General features: G+C 38.9%; 2 protein-coding genes across 4 annotated transcripts in view; one reads left to right on the top strand and one right to left on the bottom strand.

Annotated features, from left to right (window-relative positions):
• LOC137260975 (uncharacterized protein KIAA0930 homolog) overlaps positions 1-21203 on the top strand; it is a 225905-nt gene that overhangs the window by 134924 nt on the left and 69778 nt on the right. The gene's annotated exons all lie outside the window — the stretch shown is intronic.
• The window catches only part of LOC137260968 (B-cell CLL/lymphoma 9 protein-like), a 136618-nt gene that overhangs the window by 101104 nt on the left and 14311 nt on the right, over positions 1-21203 (bottom strand). The window contains exon 1 of one of the 3 annotated variants that reach the window (XM_067798556.1): positions 12676-12880. The exons of the other annotated variants lie outside the window; for them this stretch is intronic. The gene's annotated coding sequence lies outside the window, so the exon portion shown is untranslated. Of the gene's footprint in view, positions 1-12675; positions 12881-21203 lie in introns of those variants that run through there. 3 annotated transcript variants of the gene reach the window in all.

The raw sequence follows: 21203 nt of genomic DNA, 5'->3' as shown, positions 1-21203 counted from the left end.
TGGAATACTCAACACATTGACATGATAGACTAATCAATAGCTAAAGCAACTATACTTGGCATATTTTGAGTCGTACATCCGTAATGGCACAATGTGGGTCAGAGAAATATGTGAATGATTAATGGAAAGGCATAATAATTACCAGCATACCACATGGTAAAGTTTGGAGTGAGTGAGTGAATTTAGTTTTCTGCCATTTTTAGCAATATTCTAGCAATATCACAGCAAGGGACAACAGAAATAGGCTTCACACATTGTACCCATGTGAGGAATCGAACCTGGGTCTTCGGTGTGACAAGCAAATGCTTTAACCATTAGGCTACCTCACCGCCCCTTTGGAGTGTGTGAGTTGGCTTCAGCAAGTATTTCAACATATTCAACCAAGAACACAAGAGAAACATATACAAATATTGGTAGTACACTATATAGATTGGAGCTAAGATACATAAGGTTGGAGTGAGTGAGAGACTTGGGTTCAGTGCTGCTGTATTCCACCATATTAATCCATGTACAGACTCCATACGACCAATGTTGATTTTCTTTGTCTCATTTAAAAACACAAGGCTATAACTCAACAACCTTTTTCCTCCATGCCCCTTCAACAAGACCACTGTGATATCTTAAATAGGAAACAGCACACAGCAAAGACAGGATTGACATAGAGACTTTCCTTAATTACCTCTGAGCAAACTTGAAGTGCAGATACTTAAGTTGGTAATAAAACTTCAAACTGGAAATTAAAAAAAAAGCTGAATCTGAAATAAAATCTGATATAGCAGACGTTGAATTCATGATACTTATGAAATTTGTGGTTTGTCACTGGTGGCTTTCAACACTCAGGTGTCGCTAGGCCATACAATCCCCATTTCTGACATCAATATATCAGGTGGGTCACTTCCCCTCAAATGTCAATACCAGTAGTCATGGCAGTTACTCCAATAATAGACCCACTTGTCGCCATGCAGTAAAACTTGCATCTAGCCTAAAAGCCTGTTCCATCTAACTGGGCAATCGCCTGCTTATGCCTGTCCTTTATAAGCTGCAACACCACCGATAAACACAATCTCAGATGATTAACATAACAAACTCCTGTCCTAATGAACGAGTTATTAATTAGTCAGCTGAACTGATCACAGCCACCTCTTGGCCCACAAATCTCTTCTGTATTTACCATAATGGCTACATTTATGAGATTACTTACCATAATGTTTGATTCTCACAGTTACCATGACTTAATAGACTTTATTCCACCCTTGGGTGATAACAATCTCATGATTGCATCTCTACGCTATAGGATAACATTGACTGAAACACAGCCTACAACTGCACGGCTTTCATGATCACTGGTGATTTTGTTTCTTTGGAACACTGTGCTAAGCAATATTATAACTGTATGGAGGCATTGTGTAAAACATCAAATCGTCACTTGACAATCTTGACAATAACTAGGGCATCAATCTACTAAGTACCCAAACTCATTAGTTGCCTCACTATTCAATACTGATCAGTTATTATTTTCTGACCTATTTGTCCCCATCCACAAACTCCACCCAGACAAGACGGATAAATGAAATGATAAAATGATAACACATAAAAAATATGAAAAAATTGGACCAAACAATTCAGTGATCAATTCGAGCAACAACCTACACATCATGGAACCGGCACCATGTCAGGCCACCCAGTGCCAGTTGATCACCTGTAATGACCAGGACAGGTTATAGAGCACATATTCTTACCCAGGATCCTTTATCATATTGATTGTGAGAGAATTGTCCCTTTCTTCGCTATTCCCTAGCCTGCCAAATTACACCCATCCAATATGAAACATCAATTAACTAAACAACCACCCACTCATTTCATTAGACGTTTTCTCACCTTATTAAATACCATAACCGTTTGATGTTCAGTGAAGGGACAGTGAAGTGATCACAAAGAGGTTTAAGAATATGTTTGTCCTTAGGGTTTTCTAACAAACGACTATGCAACTTCTGAAAAAAGTGACTGAATTTAGTATTACGCCATTTTTAGCAATATTCAATATTCAATATTAGGGCGGCTGACACCTGATATGGGCTTCACACCTTGTGCCGTTGAGGGGAATCCAACCCAAGTCTTCAGTATGACGGGTGGACCCTTCAATATCACAGCAGTAGGCATCATAAATAGGGTTTACACATCATACCCATATGAAGAATCGAACCTGAGTCTTAGGCACGTTAAGTAGACGATTTAACCACCAGGCTACCCTACCACCAACCTGAAAAAAAGTGGACGGACGGACACACTATATCCCCCCGGCATGTAAAAAGTGTTGTGGGTATAAAATACACCTCAGATTCCATGAAAGAAACAATTATATTTCTGAAGTGCCATCTTTAAACATATCCCACCCCTTCTCCATGAGTTAATCAATGTACCAGTCTACATATTACAACACCAAATAAAGACTAGCTATCTACCGTTCCGCCTGTCACAACACGACAGGTGAACCAACAACAGATATCTTCATCCCAGAGCTGCGTAATATTCCTGCAGGAACAAACTTACAACAAACGTCATAATATGTGTAAACACACCAATCTCTGGAAACAGAGAAGAAGAAGACAATCTGTGAGTCATCCTCCCAACCTGGCTCAGCTAACATCTTCTCCTTCAGTCAGAACTATTAATAGATGATGCTTCTATCATTCTATGTGGGTGAACTTGGCTCATTGTAAACACTGGCTTGAAACAAGGACAAACAGAAAACGGTGCCATGATACCACACTGTAAAAAATACCGTTTTAGTTAAGTTTTCAGTACGTCTGGGAGGCATGTGTTTGATCAATTAAGTTGGAAACTCATTAGTTTTCACCCCTCGTTACTTTGGAAACTTCAATTCCAGAGACTGCAGGTGAGATGGAATAATACAGCCATAGAAGATTTTACTTTATTCTACCTGCTTTGCGTGATCCATCTGTATCTGTGCGTGGTACACAAGGTGAAAATTCCATTTGAAATTATAAGGAATTGCTAAATACATGACACTGCATTCCATACAAACTGAGAGGACACAAATACTTAAGTCCTTGGGAGCAAAAAAAGCATGGCTGTTTGCATCAAGACAGCTAAACAAAATTGTAAAATGCATTATATATATTCAGGTTGAAATAAACTTGAAGTTCAGAGTAACAGTCGGTTTGTCCTCGTTCTTCTGTCAATAAGTGTCTTCAGGCTTGCATGAATACTGAACACTGCACCCGGGCCATTATGCATGTGATGATGTTTTTAGTGTATTGGTATGTAATGTTATCATTGCATGATGTGTAAGGAGAACAGTGGATCCACATAAATTAGGGGATGTATACTGGTGCACCAGGTGGATTGGGAGGTCAGGCTTGTAGAATTGGTTGCATGGAATCTGGCTAACAACATCAAGCACTGTATTATCTGACTAGAGGCTGCATTATTTACCAACTGTCACATTACAGTGAGTGAGTTAGGTTAGATTTACGCCACACTAAGCAACATTCCAGCTATATGATAACAGTCTGTAAATAATCGAGTCTGGACCGAACAATCCAGTGATCAACAGTATGAGTGAGTGAGTGAGTTTAGTTTTATGTCGCTTTTTAGCAATATTCCAGCAATATCACGACGGGGGACACCAGAAAATGGGCTTCACGATCAACAGTATGAGCATCGAACTGTGCTGTTGGTAACCGATGGCATGAGTCAACCAAATCAGCCAGTCTGAACACCCGATCCTGTTAGTCGCCACTGGTGTTAAACAAAAGAGTAAGAAGAGTCACAAACATTGACTCCAAGTGTTCTGAGTAATTACCGGAAATACTATCAAAAACTCTGAAAAATATTTATTTTTTCAAAAATGGAAACAATAAAGCACTTTTCCTATTGCAATGAAAACGGATAGAATCAAAAACTTTTGGAGAATGTTCATTTATATTTTGTAGACAATCACTATTTATATATATTCCAGGAACATTTTGAAATTCTTTTACACCTTTCACCCAAAGAAAATGTCAACAGAATGTTATCCAAAAGTCCATCTTTCTACTCACTCAACCTAACACTATAGTCCGGTGGAGGTCATGTCACGTTCAACAGCCGGTTAAACTATAAAGAGCAGCATGGGGGATTTGACCTCTTGTTGGTGTTTGCAATACTTACTGTATACTTACTAGATAAATATTGACAGTGATACCTGTTATCTTATCCCAGCCAGTCCCACTGGTGTTTATGTGGGATTAACTGGATACAAGAACCATGGGCAAACTGACCAGATAGATGGTGTCATGTATCCTTCACCTCAGCAGCAGAATGTTGCTGTCAGATAACAACTTCAGCACTAACTGACAAGCATGAAAAGATTTACAAAAGGAAATTTTATTATAATCTAGGCCAACTGACCAGATAGATGGTCACATGTATCCATCATCGCAGTAGGAGAATGTTGCCTACATTTAATAACTTCAGCACGTAACTGACATGTTTGAAAAGATTTTCAAAATCAAACTTAATCAATCTTTATACTCTGGGCCAAGATAGTTAGGTAAATAAAAATTTATGTTCTCAGGCATCTGGCTGGGCCAACTGTCCAAATGGATCGTGTCATATAGTGATCATGACAGATAACAACTTCAGCAATGTTTCCAAAGATTTCCAAAAGGAACATTTATTAAATACTACTACAACCTACTTAAAGTATTTGACAGACTGCTCCAAAACATATTCGCCAAATATTTGTACAGCAAAATTTCCTGTATCCCTTATCATCAAGATAATACATAATGATTTCCTGTCAATCTTTTCCAATCACTAAAACAGAAATATTTGTTTGTTGCCACACCCAGCATATAATAAACACAGCAGATGGTGGGTGTAACTGGACCGAACAAACCAGTGATTCATATTCTGCCAATTATTACTGTTGGCAGCACACAGAAATGTCATATAGCAAATGCAGAAATAATTCACTCATTGGTTCGACAAGACTTTATATCCCAATCAAGTTCAGCACGAAGATCACAGGAAATCATACATTAAAACAAAACATATCCTTCACACCAGGAAGGAACAGAACCTTGATGGCTGTCATATTTAAATTAACATTTCAATAATAAGTTTCACAAAAGTTTTGATATTAAAAATATAACTTCATAAGTAGTTGTGAATGCAGAAAAAGAATAGCTATAGAACACCAAAAATGGGTTGGAACTCAAAAGGGGAAGTCAAACGGTTTTTTTGTAAATAAGAAATGATGACACTACTGGCCTATCCAAAGTACTTGATAGAGAACAGTCTTGCATGATAAAACCAGTTTATCATAAATTCTTGTGACACCAATACAATACAATATAAATATATAAGAGAAAAAGTCATAATTCAAGCGTCCATCCATTGTTGCCTGGCTGTACAAAGCAGCATGGGCAGGTATTCAGTTTATTATGGCTAGTCAGCACCATTAAACCTTGAAAATCTAACCCAAACATGTGAGTGAGTGAGTGAGTGAGTGAGTGAGTGAGTGAGTGAGTGAGTGAGTGAGTGAGTGAGTGAGTGAGTGAGTGAGTGAGTGAGTGAGTGAAGTTTTAAGTGGCCTTTGCAACATTCCAGCAAACATCATGGCAGGGATACCAAAAATGAGCTTCGCACACTGTACCATATTGAGAATCGAACCAGCATCCTCAGCGCTGCAAGGAAACGATTTAACCACTGGGCTACCCAATCACAACACGAGGCTTCAGAGCAACAATAAGTTGAGTTTGGAGGTCTATCCATCAGTATGACAGTTGGGGACACCATGTTCTTTAAAATGTCTCATAACATTTGACTTTCTCTTGTCAAAACACACTTCACTAACTAGATTAATTGAAATTAGAAAGCAAGTGAGTATGTCACTGCTTCACATTCGTAAATATTGAAATGTACTAGAGGACAGTGATTGAGTTGGGTTTTATGAGAAATAAGCAATATTCCAGCAATCGAACCCAGGCCTTCGGCATGACAAGCGAACACTTTAACCACTATCCCACTGCTCCTTAGCAGAGAACAAGGGTAACTATACTAACAGGAAAATCAGGGAATTTAGCATTCAGCGTTGTTAGCAATATTCCAGTAATAATATGGTGGGGGACACCAGAAATTGGTTTCACATACTGCACCCATGTGGGACATCCAACACTATACTACAGGGAATCAAACCTGGGTACAAACCATGATGGACAAACGCTTGGACCACTTGGCTTCCCAAGCCCAACTGCTGAAAGGTTATATGAACTGGAAGCAAATTCTGTCAGGTATAATGAGAATACTCCTGGAGTAGGCTATCCACTGACACAAACAAGTGCTACTTTTCACGGGGTATCCAATTTATGGCATTAATATATAATGTCAAGAAGTTGTCACAGATCTTGACGAGGTCACCACTGATTACAGGTAACAACAGAGTAACTTATGTTCGAGGAGACATTTACCTATGGGGTAGATATACAGGTAGTTATGTGTCCACACAGATAGCTAGATAGAAAAACCAATACCTAGCTACAATAGGACTGCAGGTAGACAGTTAGATAGGCAGATAGGCAGATAGATCAGCAGACTTGGATAGACAGGTATTTAGGTACTGGTTTATGGCTAGATGGACTGACGGGTAGATAGGTAGGCACGTAGGCATATTTAGGTGAAGGCTGCCAGGTTGACAGGCAGGTTTGTTTTGAATGTTTGTAGTTTAATGATGCACTCAGTAATATTCCAGATGTCTGTAAACAATTGAGTCTTGACCAGACAATCCAGTGATCAACAGTATGAACATCAATCTACACAGCTGTGATATGATGACATGCGTCAACCAAGACAACAAGCCTGTCCACCTGATGCAGTTTGTGGTCTCTTACAACAAGCATGTGTTGATGACAACCAACTCTTGGCAAACACGTACGAAGGTTCTCAGAATTTTAGTGAGTGACTTTAGTTTTACGCCGCACACAGCAATATTCCAGCTGTAAATAATCGAGTCTGAACCACACAATCCAGTGATCAACAACATGAGCATCAATCTGCTCAGTGGGAAAGCAATGACATGTGTCGACCAAGTCAGTTAGGCGGACCACACAATCACAATGACCTCTCACGACAAGGATAGCCACCTTTTATGGCAAGCATGGGTCCTAAGAATTTTAGAGTTTCTTCAGATATCACTATAGAAGCCTATGAAAGAGTCAAGAGTCCATTTGTTAACTGACTCCCTCCAACTTGCTGTATATTTAAGTCCAAATGTGTACAACTAACTACAATAAGAACTAAAATCAGTGGTGCCTTGAAGTCATAATCACAGTTTGATATATTAGCTGAGGAATAATATCTATAATTTGACACTGCAGAGCTTCCAAAAATAATTCACTCTTCAAATTTAATGTCCAGACAGTAGTGGTGGTCAGATTATATCAAACGAAAAAGATTGGTCACAATGACTACATGACCAAACAATCAATCATGTCTCCTCATAAACGAACACAAACAATTTTTTAACACTTGTTTCCATTACAAATATTTTTTAAAAGGTTGGTTTCATCTGTTACATGTCACAAGCGCTACAAACTCTTTCCTTGTCATGACTGAATTTATGTCACAGACTCCCGAAATTTGTGCTCCTAATATATAACTCATCCTTTAAGTTGTGAAATTAAGAAATGCATGTTTTTCTATATTTTTGGTACATTAACAAACCTAACCAGGAGAATTTGATAAATGATGCTAACCAATCTTTTTCAATGACTTATTGGTTATAATGAACAAATCATCAATTGTGAGATTTGAACTACTTCCCTACACTACCAGACAGTACTCATGATACTAGGCTATAATATGACCTGTCATTCGGACTCGCAACTTTCCAGGGGCTAGGGTAGAAAACACTTGAAACATAACCTTCCTTTGAAATGTAAACGTCATAGATGCCTGTCGTCAGCATGACATTTCAAGTTAAACAAAGAACAAAACACCCACAACGGAGGATCAAAAACTGAGATAATTTGTTGGAAATAAAACAAATTTTGACCATTTGATCACACAGAACCCTTTCAAAGCTTGAACTTTGCAGAGCTGTGGACATTATGAAGATATTATGGGCAGGATAGAGAATTGGTGTGGCTCCTGGCGTCAGAATCACAAAGTGAAACATTCTTTGGCACTAGTTTCCCCAGACTGAGTGGCTGGACAGCCAATGAGCTCAGAACAGGGTAGGCAGGCAGGCATCTACTCTCACACAGAGAGAAGGCCCCAGATTCATGGCAAGCAACCAAAGACCCTGTTTCTCCTGGTGCACAGCTTTGTTACATCAACATCTCACAATTGGCTCCAAATGCAGACAATGAGATAAATAGACAGATACAAATTGAGGTGGTTAATACGAATCACTGTACATCATGTCCCATCTTGTACCTCACAAAATTTGCGCCCAAACTGAAATGACATTTTTGCACTTGTCTAATTTATCTAATGTGTGTGTATTCTTTGTTTTTATTTAACGCTGCACTCAGCAATATTCCAGCTATGTGACATCAGCCTGTAAATAACGGCGTATGGATCAGATGAATCTGTGACTGATGTGTGGACCAACAACCCAAACTGTACAATAACACACAATCACCCTGAGGCTCGAATATTTCAAAACAAGCACAACAAGAGCCCATCAAGGACCAGGGCACTTAGGTGGACCATAAAAAGCGGGGTTGGTGGGAAAAGCCTAGTGATAAAAGTGTCCACTCATCCTAGGTTTGATTCGCCATACAGCTACAGCATGTGAAGCCTGTTTCTGGTTTCGAACCATGATATTGATGGAATATTGCTAAATGCTGTTAAGACCATACTGATTCACATCTTGGCGGGCAAGGGGTCCAAACCAAGAGTTGACAACAAAGGCACTTGTAAAGCTGATGGAACACAACAGTACAGATGAGCCATTTCAAAATGGAAGTAACTGTACAAATCAGTTATTTAAAATCCTTTTCGCATCCCACTCTCCCTTATTCAGCTCATATGGGGTAGGCAAGGGGTTAAATCATCAATGATGCTGGCTAAATCATCAAGATGCTGGTTTGATTCTATGCATGGGCAACACGATGTGTGAACTCCATTTCAAAGACACCACAACACCTGAGTCACTCACGCACAAGACAAGGGAGACTATTTGGGGGTTCAATGTTATGTTCAAGATTATTGGTTGTCATAGTAAAAGAGAGAGTTTAGTTTCATTCATGCCGTTATGACAGCAAGGGACACCAGAAATGGGATTCAAACATTGTACCCATGTAGGGAATCTAATCCGGATCTTCAGCCTGACGAGCGAACGCTTTACCCACTAGGCTACCACCATCGACCTTCATTGACATAAATTGTGCATGTGTCTGTATACGACTCATCCACTGAGACGGTAAGCTGCAGTTTAACAAGGACACCTCACACGCACAAAGGACAAGGATGACGAACCAGCTTGTTCTTATGCTGATCACCAAGCAGATTAACAATACTATCACCTCCTAATGTCCTTTATGTATGACATGGTCTGGAGATTGAAACACAAACTTTAAGCTTTCAGACAAACACTCTAACCACTCAAGTGAGTTCAGTTTTATGCCGCTTTCAGCGACATTCCAGCACACAGCTGGGACTCCAGAAATGGGCTTCACACATTATACCCATATGGGGAATCAAAAATAATATTACAGAAATACAAAGTTCATCCTTGCCATTATATGCCGGCGATGGATTTGTGGGTGAAAAGCAAAATAATTACAAAACTACCCAACTAATAGATTACAACTCTCTTGTTCCTTTTTGCATCTTAAATGAAATATCACCTAAAAATTCAAGATAAAACCTTGTGCATAACAAGCGACATTATTCAGCAATATTTCAACAAGGTGACAAGTAATGTATCAGGTCTGGACCAAACTATCCAGTGATAAGACCTGTTACGATGCATCAAACTATTGATAGATTGCACTTTTTGAGTCTCCGATAGTAATTAATCGATGGTAGAAATGAAGAACTATCAATGCATCAATAGCTTGTGTAACTATTGATAGCTTAGTAATTGACTTCCGTTGACAAATGCCTAACCCAAAATACAGGATGTTAGAGACAGACTTGCAGCTTCACGTCACAATACTTGGTCTGGGATTACTAAAAGAGACTGGGGCGGTGGGGTAGCCTAGTGGTTAAAGCGTTCGCTCGTCACACCTAAGACCCAGGTTCGATTCTCCACATGGGTACAATGTGTGATGCCCATTTTCTGGTGTCCCCTGCCGCGATATCGCTGGAATAATGCTAAAAGCGGCGTAAAACAAAACTCACTCTCTATTAAAAGAGACTGAAACTACCTCAACTTGTTTTTATTTCATATAAACCAAAACATTCATTTGAGACATGACTTCAAATGACACAACACAAAGAGAGAGAAACTACTGAAATAGTAGTGCAGTAGTTGATCACAACAGGATGCTGCAATAGACTATGGCTACTAACTAACAGCTTCCCCCTCAACAGTCACCACTGCTAGTAATTGATACATACACCAAGCACAGATCCACATTCTTGGGGTATGTCACACAACCGAGTTAATGAATCTTGCCACCCCGATCTATTGTCACCTTGACAAACTATACAGGAACTGTGCCATAGTGAAAGGAGTAAGTGAGCAAATGGACACTGAATTGTATCACAACCATCCCAACGGTCTGATCAGAAGCAAGGGATGATAGGCTGAATAAATGTTCAACAGTAGCCTACATTAAACCATTGGAATCACAGCAGCCTATTAACTAGTCTGTCTCACAGTCTCTCAACCACATTATTTTCCCTCCTGTCCAGCCCTCCCTGCAGTGCTCCATATGAAGCAGGCCTGTATCTCCCAACATAGTGGGGCTCCATTTCAATTTTAATGGATTTGTTGTAGTATCAAAATTATATATATTTAGGAAGTAAGCATTATTCTACCTATAAACATCAAATTTGGACTAGACAAGCTGTAAGAGCAACCAACAATGCACGCCTTTAGGCCCAGTGACCCTAGATAAACTGAGAAACATACTAACAACCCAACACATTTGCAAGCTAAATCTACCCCCCAAAACCTAACCATCATAATTTCAAATAGATTATTCTGTACCGAAAGTACTTTGGGTTTTTTGTTTTTAAAAAAATGAAAGAAAAACTTTTTCTACAAACTAAATACAAACGAAAACTAGAACAATACTTATTTCAGTCTAAAGCTGAATCCTTTTCATGCAGCTGACACCTATCCCATAATGCCCTAGGCACCCACTCCCTGATGGTGTTAGGAGTTGTCTCACCACACCCATTTCACGTAATCTGAAGCTCCTGTTACAGGTATCACCTGCTGTAAAAACACATTTTATCACAAATTGTTCATCAAAATGCTCTCAACCATTTGACCTTTCAATCAAAGTCCTGAAGCCTTTCAGGTTTCTTTGCAGAAATTAATGAAACAAATGGTATGAAAAATGTAACTTCACGATTATCCAAATTTGAAGAGAAATGCATTTGGCACATCATATGAAGCCTTAGGCTAGTAAAAGAATTTATGTAATGAATTCAGTGGAATCAAATTGACTGCAACAGAAATGTCAACCTGAAATATAATGACATGTGATCTTCAATATTAATCCACCAAGACCCTACTTCACAGGATAAAAAACACTACATTCAAACTGACACAAAATTTAAAGAACCACCTGCAAATAAAACAATTTAATTGACTTTAAAAGTGAACATTCAAAACCCTTATCGAACAATTAACCAAGGAGAAGTACATAAAGTTTCATTGGCATATAATTATTTCGCCAACATAAAACACATTTAAATCAAAATTAACTCAAATTGTCCATCTTCATTTCAACGCTGTTCAAACAGGTATTTCAATAGTGTTCCATTCAATCAACGCACTGATATCTCTTCACAGGAGCACATGCACAAAAACAGTCTCAATGAATACAGATAGATAGCCCCAGAAATCCCCTTCCACAAACCCACCCCACCCCACTCCACCCACATACATACACCCCACCAACACACTTGAAGACCCCTTCAAAACACATTAGCTTCCTGAACCAAAGACCCATTTCATGACATTTCGTTCGGCTTTTAGATCAGAAACTCAATTTATGCTATTTAAATATTCATTCATATTTTCAAGATAAGAAGGGTAGTTATTTGACATTTATATATCAACATTCTTCTCCACATCCATTACTATGCATAACTAGGTATTTAGACGGAAGATGAGGATGATCTAAGGAAACAAACAGTCCAGCCATTCTTTCCCAAAACCATTTCAATGTGCATTCCACACCTACACAGTTTTTGCCAATTACCTCATAAAATAGTAAATCCCACCAGAAAAGATTCAAGAGGAACGTGTGACACAATTGCTGCAGATGCTGACGTTTAGTGAAATGTTCATAGGCCACCGCGTTTCAGTCACCAAGTACAAAATGTTGTTGTTAGTTGATAACAGTAGGAGATCTTCCCACACCTCAAGCCACCAATTGGCTGAAGTGGGTCAATCTCAGTTGCCAACAGCAGGAGAAGCCCATTACATGAGCCCTTACCCCAGTCCTACCTCTCAGCTCACAAACAACAAAACACAGTTACCCCTTGTTTTTCCATGTCTGCAGTCCCCTGAGTCTCCGCACTGATGTATCCAGGGTCAGTTACCTCACTTCAAGGCAGAAATATATTCACACTCCTCGCCACATTCCTTCAGGATAAAAATGGCAACCCTATAGACAGAGAAAGAGTGATACAGCCCAGCAATTGAGAGACTCTCTCACAAAGGGCCAATACTTGAAGACTTATTGTGTAAACAATCTTCCAACTCACAATTAGGTCTAGCTTGCCTCAGCAGTGAGGCAGGCTGGCTGGCCACGGTTCCGCTTGGTTGGTCGGTCTGACCTCTGACCCTTCACTAGACACTGGGCCAGACAGCCCTGTAAGTCACTGACAGGAGGCTGCAGTTATTCTTCTGCAACACCATTGCCGCAACAATGTTTACTGACACATGAAGCATCTCTCTCAGGCCATTCACATGAAAATATTGGTGACAGCTGAGACATTGGATGCTTGTATTTCTTAATGATTCTCTTTATTACATTTCTGGTGGTCACTTTCATTGCAGACTCATAATTTATCATTTCTCATTGGTAGTTACTTAACTTAAGCTAGTATTTGTAACATCCCTATCTGCATGTCAGTTAATATTGAAATTGATAACTTTGTTTCTGATATTGATGGTAAAATACAAAATCAATGAATTATTAGTTACAGCTACACTACCTTTTGGTGTGTAGCAGTCCAATACACATACAATACAATCCCGTATCAACCAGAAAACTCAGTTCCCATCCAGGATGACTAACTACATATCCAGGAAAATCCAAAACCCATCCATTTTCTGAATATTCGTCCATTATTTTCCCATTATTTCAAAAATCCTTTCAAAACCCTACTGAATATCAATCCATCATAATTACAAACCCATCCAATGTCCTACGGAGTATCCATCCATTAAAATCCAAAATCCACTAAATGTCCCACTGAATATTCACCCAGTATAATCCAGCTCCATCGTGATAAATAAAAACCCATCCAATGTTCTAAACAATATCCACTGTGTTAAATCCAAACCCATTCAATGTTCTACAAAATATCCACTGTTAAATACAAAACCCATCCAATGTTCTACAAAATACTTTTTGTGTTAAATCCACACCCATCCAATGTTCTACAAAATATCCACTGTGTTAAATTTAAACCCCATCCAATGTTCTCATCTAAATATCCACTGTTAGATCCAAACCCATCCAATGTTGTAGACAATATAAATTGTATTAAATCCAAACCCATCCAATATACTACAAAATCTCCATCCAGCAAAATGTAATCACTTCCAGTTTCACTCTCAAAACCCATAAAGTTCTACAAGAACACAAGTCAAATTCCACCTTGATGAGGGGTAATCCTCAGATAAATTGATTAATGCATAACAATACATTTCAAATGGATCTCTGTGTATCAATATACCTGCCTGATGATAAAGATCGGTCATATTTTTTTGCATGTTTCATTGTCTGTTCAGTGTTAAGATTCTTGATTTTGGGTCAAAGACTTAAAATTATTTTTCGTTTACATTCAAACAGTCTATTGAGCGGCCTCATTCATGCCTTGAACATACTTGGGCCTTTCTGTAGTAACAAACACCCACAAAACATTTCAACTAATTCTATTAAACCATTTAAGAGAAAATATATTAAGCATAAAAAATAAATTATTCATGGCAAAACACATCTAGAGCCTTGTGTCATGAGTTTGGTTCTACACCACTTTCAGCAATATTCCAGTAATGTCACGCATTGTACCCATGTGGGGAATCAGACCCAGGACTTTGGCATTACAAGTCAATGCTTTAACCACCACCCCCACCACCCATTCACCCCACCCCGCATCCCTTGCATCATAGATAGTAACACTGCTTTCTTACTATGTACTCTGATGTTATCACCAAGTGTCCCTATACAAACTTTCAAAATTAATTCATTATAATTGGTAAAATTATCTTATTTATAAACACAAGTTTATTCCTTCTGACGTAATCGGAATATCAAAACAAAGCGGTAATATTCTTTGTCAAAGTAGCAAATGTATCACTTGTGATAAATTGATTTTAACAATTGTACCATCAGAGATTTGAAATGTAATGTAAATGAATGTAAATGTAATGAAATGTAAATTCATTTCATCAAATGCATGTAACCATCTATAACATCCCTCCTAAATAAGACAGTTTCAAATTAACATTCTTCTAAAATTAACAGGGCATTGAAACTGACCATACCCTGAGTCAAATATCTGAAATTCCATAGAATGTTTTCCCCACATGTCAGTTCAGTCATCTATGTCTCCTCTGCTCAAAATACAACAGAATAATAATGTACCCATTCTCCGACAACAAGGGCCAATTGCAGCTTGCAACAAACAAAGCTTCCCTACGAGTGGTGGTAAACCAGGGTCACTGCCTCCACCATGTCTTTTAATATCTTTCTTCAAAGGAAAGGCTAGTGGCCATGATTGTGGTCAATGGTCCTAATCTCTATTGTATATCAGTGACTGGGTAAATGAGCTGAAGTATATTAGCTGGTCGACCATTGTTTACAAGCCACTGATGTGTTCTAAGCATCTGTTAGTTCAACAAGAAAAATTCAAGAGTGTTGTGTTCAAACATGAAAATTCATGCATTTTACTCCCTACATATTGTTTTTATTTAATGTCTATGAATATCTGAATTTATTCATTAACTTTGTTTTATTTTAATTTGTTTTTATCCTTATAAATGTATTCATTAACTAACTGTTTTTACAAATTTATTTATTCATTTATTTAGTTAGTTACTTCAAATCCATCTCTATTCACTTGCGTTTCAGTTTAACCATATTCAGCTTATGATAAAGCTATTTTGAACCATCGTAAGTAAGTAAAAAATATTCTGTCAAAGCTGTCAAACACATCTGCAACACACTTTACTAATTTTACAATTATAATTTAATCATGAAGTTAGTCAAGCATTCATTGATTTTAATTCATAGTAATGCCAAAATAAAAAATATCTGAATCATACTTAGTTTGCAAAACTCCACTGTAAGTGAAACCAACCAACAAAACTAATCTACAACATATGACTCAATCATCTCCAGTAAACATTGATTCTGGGTCTGCTTCTACTATCCTAAGTCAGTGATAAACCTGAGGTCCATAAACAAGTGGATCAAGATAGTCAACTGGTATTAAATATTTGAATTTAACAATATTTTTTTTTTCTCCAAATTCAAAAAGCACATGCAGCTACAGCCTGCCCAACCCATGTCCATCACCCCGGTGGGCTCCCGTACAGCCTTCCTTGTGAGGAACAACTGTAGGACATTGTCACCTGATCAAGGTATGCACTATGATGGTTTGAGTGTGATTCTTTCATGTTCAAGGCACGCGGAGCCGAAAGACAAACCTTTTGTGCCATCCTGTCAGATGCTGCTGGGAGTGGTGCTATTTCCCTTCAACTCATTCTTATGTTAATGCCCGATCCTTTCACATGACGGTAGTAAAAAATAATCGTCCGGTAACAGACAGTGTTATGACTTCATGTTGTCAGAGTTGCAGTGTAGAAGACAAATGAATAAATCAATTGCTGTAGGCTTGTCATCCATACTGAATGGCAGCACGAGCAAGAGACTAATGGTTCTGTGATGCCCTTAAAAACGTGTGACTGGGTACATTCTTCTGATCAACTCTCAACAGATCTGGGTCATTCATTAACTTGTTGAATGTATACCACTTAACAGTTTACAGTTGGTCCCTTGTCATCTTATGACTATCAATATTTGTTTGTCATTTAATGTGACCCTTGTTCGTGTGTAAGTGATCAAGGCTGAAAGAGAGTAGTATTTGTTTCATGCTGCCCAACAGTTTGCTTATTTACCTCTGCACTTTTGCTGCCCCAAACTATACATAAATGATCAGGTCCTGCATGATTATGGCCAAATAAAAATTTTCATCATATTAGCAGCTTAATGATGAAACCTGTGTCAAACCAACGGTATCTTATTTTCATCCATTTTTGTATCTTTTTCGTAGTTTCTGCATTCTGACTAGGGCTAGTGAACTATTTTGTGGGCTAGTAACTTTCAGACTTCCTAACAACATTTAGAAACTATTTTGCAATATGGATGTAACATTCTGTGTGTGTTTTTGTTCTGATCACTTGCTGTTTATCTGTGGATAATGCACAAATGAACTATGGTCATAAAAAATATGATCTGGGGTTAAAAGAACAGCACCAAATCTGACTACATTGATTTCATTCAAAACGTTTTTGTTAAATGCTCAAGGGAATGTTGAACTGCAAGTATAATTCATAAAATGCAGCATTGACCGAATTAGTATTGTTAACTATTTCATCTGATTCTGACAATCAACTTTAGTACTGTCGGACAAAACCCTTATACAGTAAAATTGGGACTGAAGAAACAATCCGGTTAAGACAAAGTGCTGGATTGTAGAGCTGATGGTAAATGTACAAGCCATGGATGGGATGGAGACAACTTGCCGGATTGGGCAGATGCCAGTTTTGACAGCTTCCTATGTAATTTTAAGAAAGGAAATTAGGTAAACTGCATCAGCAGGATTACGTTGCACATTTCATGAACCTGGAGTTTAAAGGTCACTGAGCAATACAAATGCTATGTTCATGGATCAGTGTTTTAACATAAGCATGAACACAAAATGAACTGCAAACCTATAGCTAAGGTACATAAATATGTTTAGGGTCTGTCTTACAACAGAGATGATGATGATGATGATGATGATGATGATGCAGACAAGCCAAGACCATCATGGCAATTCAAAAATTTGAACCCAGAATCACAACATATCCCATATGTAAAGGGTTTATTGCTGTACAGCACCGCTTTTGGTAACCAAGTCTGCATGACTCCTTATATCAGGTCTCTTGTGTATATTGCTGACAGAGAAGACAGAGAATATGGGATTCACAACCTCCGAAGGGGTGCTACTTTGTACAACTCTAGAGTTGATTCCCCTAAGACGGTTAGTCGATGAATATACATATAATTTTGATAGCAACAAGTAAACCAATTTAAATTGAAAAGGAGCCCCAGTCAGTTTGGAGAACCTAGGGAAATCTAGACTTTCTCCATTTTGAGCTTTAGCACTGCAGGGAGGGTTAGGTACGAGGGAAAACAATGTGATTCAGGGACTCTGAGACAGACGAAAAGCACCCTTCATGTTACTGGAGGAGTATTTATACAACAAATCCACTAACCAATTAATGAAAATATGACCAGGAAGGGGATATCAGTATTCCAATTATTTCAGAATTCCCAAAGATCGAGTACTGGTTTCCAAGGGCTTTGTCTAGCCTGATGATATTCTGGAATCAACAGATCACTGAGCAGGTTAATGACTAGCTAAATGGACAATAAAACCAGTTGACCATGGCAAGTGTCTGTGAAACTCAAACTCAACCTTCTGGATAACCACTGCAGACACTGGTTTGGCCCTGTGTAGCCTGACTCCATGGTACAGACATGTGTAGCCCTGACTCGTTGGTACAGCCCTGTGTGGCCCTGACTCCTTGGTACAGCCTTGTGTGGCCCTGACTCCTTGGTACAGCCCTGTGTGGCCCTGACTACAGCCCTTTGTGGCCCTGACTCCTTGGTACAGCCCTGTGTAAATCTGACTCCTTGGTACAGTCCTGTGTGGCCCTGACTCTTAATACGATTAATCTACTGCCAAACCTTCATTTTGGAAACTAAAGCTTACTATCTTGCCATCACATTTGTTTGTTTCATCTTCAGTTTGGCAATATTCTTGTAATATGAACCCAATAATCGTGTCTAGGTGATAATGTCATGTGCAATGGTCCTCATCATTTGGATACTAAGATGTGCTATCAAACACACAAAAATCGGACAACCTGAACCAGTTTAGCACAAAGCAGGACACAGTTGTTGGGAACTTATTCCAACCCTGATTTGCCATCTCATCAAATGTGATTGAAAGAACCAGATTGTGTTTAATCTTACTTCAATGTGTGCACAACATAATTTAGAGTTCTTGATGAACAAAGAAAATGATTTCACTAGCTGGAGACTTCCATACACTGACAGATTTTACATTTAATTCTTTGTGTTTTTCTTGGTCAGGTATGAAACTGTTTGGCCTGATTCAGTAGAGGCGAGGCGAGGCGAGGCATAAAGATGACTGCACCTACATAGTAACAAACATGTAAATTTGCCACAACATGCTCACAATAGGCAGACAATGTATGAATGACACTGTGGAGGTGGTTAGGATCAAACCATATGTTGACCGTGATCAGACAATCTGTGACTGGCATCATGCCAGCAGTCAGAACCGTACCACAGACCATTTGTGAATGACTTTGCAGGGATGGTCAGGATCAATCCCAAAGACTGTTAACTAAGGGCAGACAATCAGAACGACAGTTTGGAGGCAGTCAGAATAACACCACTGACCGTGCTCACAATGGGCAGACAACCTGCGGACAACACCATGGAGGTCGTCAGGATCAACGTACAGACCATGTTCAAAATGGGCAGACTATGTTTGAATGTCATCATGAAGACAAAAAAATCTTCCACCATTACCAACTCACTTGAAAGCATCATCCAGCATGACAAGACATTGCTCCAAGGGACTTCATGACAACACATTGTATGACAAGACACAGCTGCATGTGACTTGACAACACTTTGTTTGACAAGGCAGAGTTCCAAGTGACCTCATGAGAAGATTTTGTTTGACACGAAATAGCTACAAGTGAATCTTGTGTCCACTTCTGATAATGCACATGCAGCTTGTTGTCAAACAATGAAACAAAATTTTCTAAACCTGATATGATGGCTGGATAATGACTACTAGAGTTGTTGGATTGTCAAAATCAATACTGGTTAAATCCATGAAAAGTTGTAGTCCAGCAGACCATTGAAATGGTTTGTTCTGTCAGCATCAGTATTTTATTTCTCTCCTGCATGTCAACTTAAGCCCTACAAGGAGACATTGCTGTGGTTCCGATTATCTGACTGATGCTGACCCTTTTTTAAGTGGTATAAATGAAATAAGCTATCACATACCACTGCCTTTTTCCGGCACTGAAGGACATCAGTAATTCTGATAGATAAAGTCGATATCAAGGCCACCAAACTTATTTCACAAATTAAAAAAAAATGTGAAAAAGAAAGATCCTACCTACCTATCCTAATTAAAAGAGGTGTGATCAGAGGATGGGTTTACTTGGACAGATTTGCTTCAGGGTCTGTATGACAAACTAGGTGTATACAAACCATGGATATTGGTCCTAATGAACCAACTCATGCTTACGTTGGGGTGACCCAGAGCCATCCTTACTGATCCGGCAAACTGTTCCCTGACTATTGGAAGTGAACAATAACTCTAAGCTGTCAACTAGCTGGGGAGTGGCACATCCAGGGACATAACTCCTGATGAGTCGGAGTGGTACCAGACAGCTGTGTGTTTATCATAGTGGTTAGGGAGTGGCCAGTGCAACATCTGGGGTTACACAGAGGTGAGACTGACCTCGGTCATTCATTCAGCTTCCCTGCTATGGGCTAACCTACAGCCATCACAGTTGTAAACAACATTCTTGCCTACTAGAGCTGTTACTACTCACTGTTGCACTGTAATATATTCCTGCCCACCTGTGTGGTTACAACTTAATGGTGCAATATCTTATGTACTGCCAATTCCAAGTGCTTATACAACTCACTCGTGCAATATCTTATGTACTCCACCTGCTTGCACTGTTACAACCCACTGGCTCAATATCTTATGTATTCCACCTACTTGCACTGCTACAACCTACTGCGACAATATCTTATGTATTCCACCTACTTGCACTGTTACAACCCACTGGAACAACATGTTATGTATTCCACCTACTTGCACTGTTACAACCCACAGCGGCAATATCTTATGTATTCCACCTACTTGCACTGTTACAACCCACTTGTACAATATCTTATGTATTCCACCTACTTGCACTGTTACAACCCACTGGGGCAATATCCAACCAGCATGACTGATGAGGGAATCAAACCCAGGTCTGCTGAATGAAAATCGGTGCTTTTAGCTCCTTCTCCACCACCATCAACAAGAAGTGGAAACAGCAGACATAAAGCATTTCCAAGAACAAGTTCCTTATTGCTTACGATACCTAGAATATCTGTGCAATGTCTCAAAGAAATATTATTCATAAACGTTTGAGTACATGTTCTTTATTCTCCTCAGTGCCAATCAAATAAACACCACAGGAGATTCAGAATCATCTGTCTCACCTTCACCACTAGAGTGCTATGAAGTTTTGGGGTTGACAGAGTGTGGTTTTACATTGCTTTTAGACATACTCCACCAATATCATGGCAGGGCACATTAGAAATGGGCTTCAAACTTTATGCTCATGGGGAATCGAACCTGGGTTTTCCACATGGTACAAAAAAGGTTTAACCACTAGGCTACTCCATTGTCCCATTTCAAGTTCTGACAGAGCATGGTGACGTTACATTAAAACATTT

Source organism: Haliotis asinina, chromosome 14 (assembly GCF_037392515.1).
Source record: "Haliotis asinina isolate JCU_RB_2024 chromosome 14, JCU_Hal_asi_v2, whole genome shotgun sequence".
NCBI classification, from domain to species: Eukaryota; Metazoa; Mollusca; class Gastropoda; order Lepetellida; family Haliotidae; genus Haliotis; species Haliotis asinina.
This window is presented reverse-complemented; position numbering and strand designations above follow the sequence as displayed.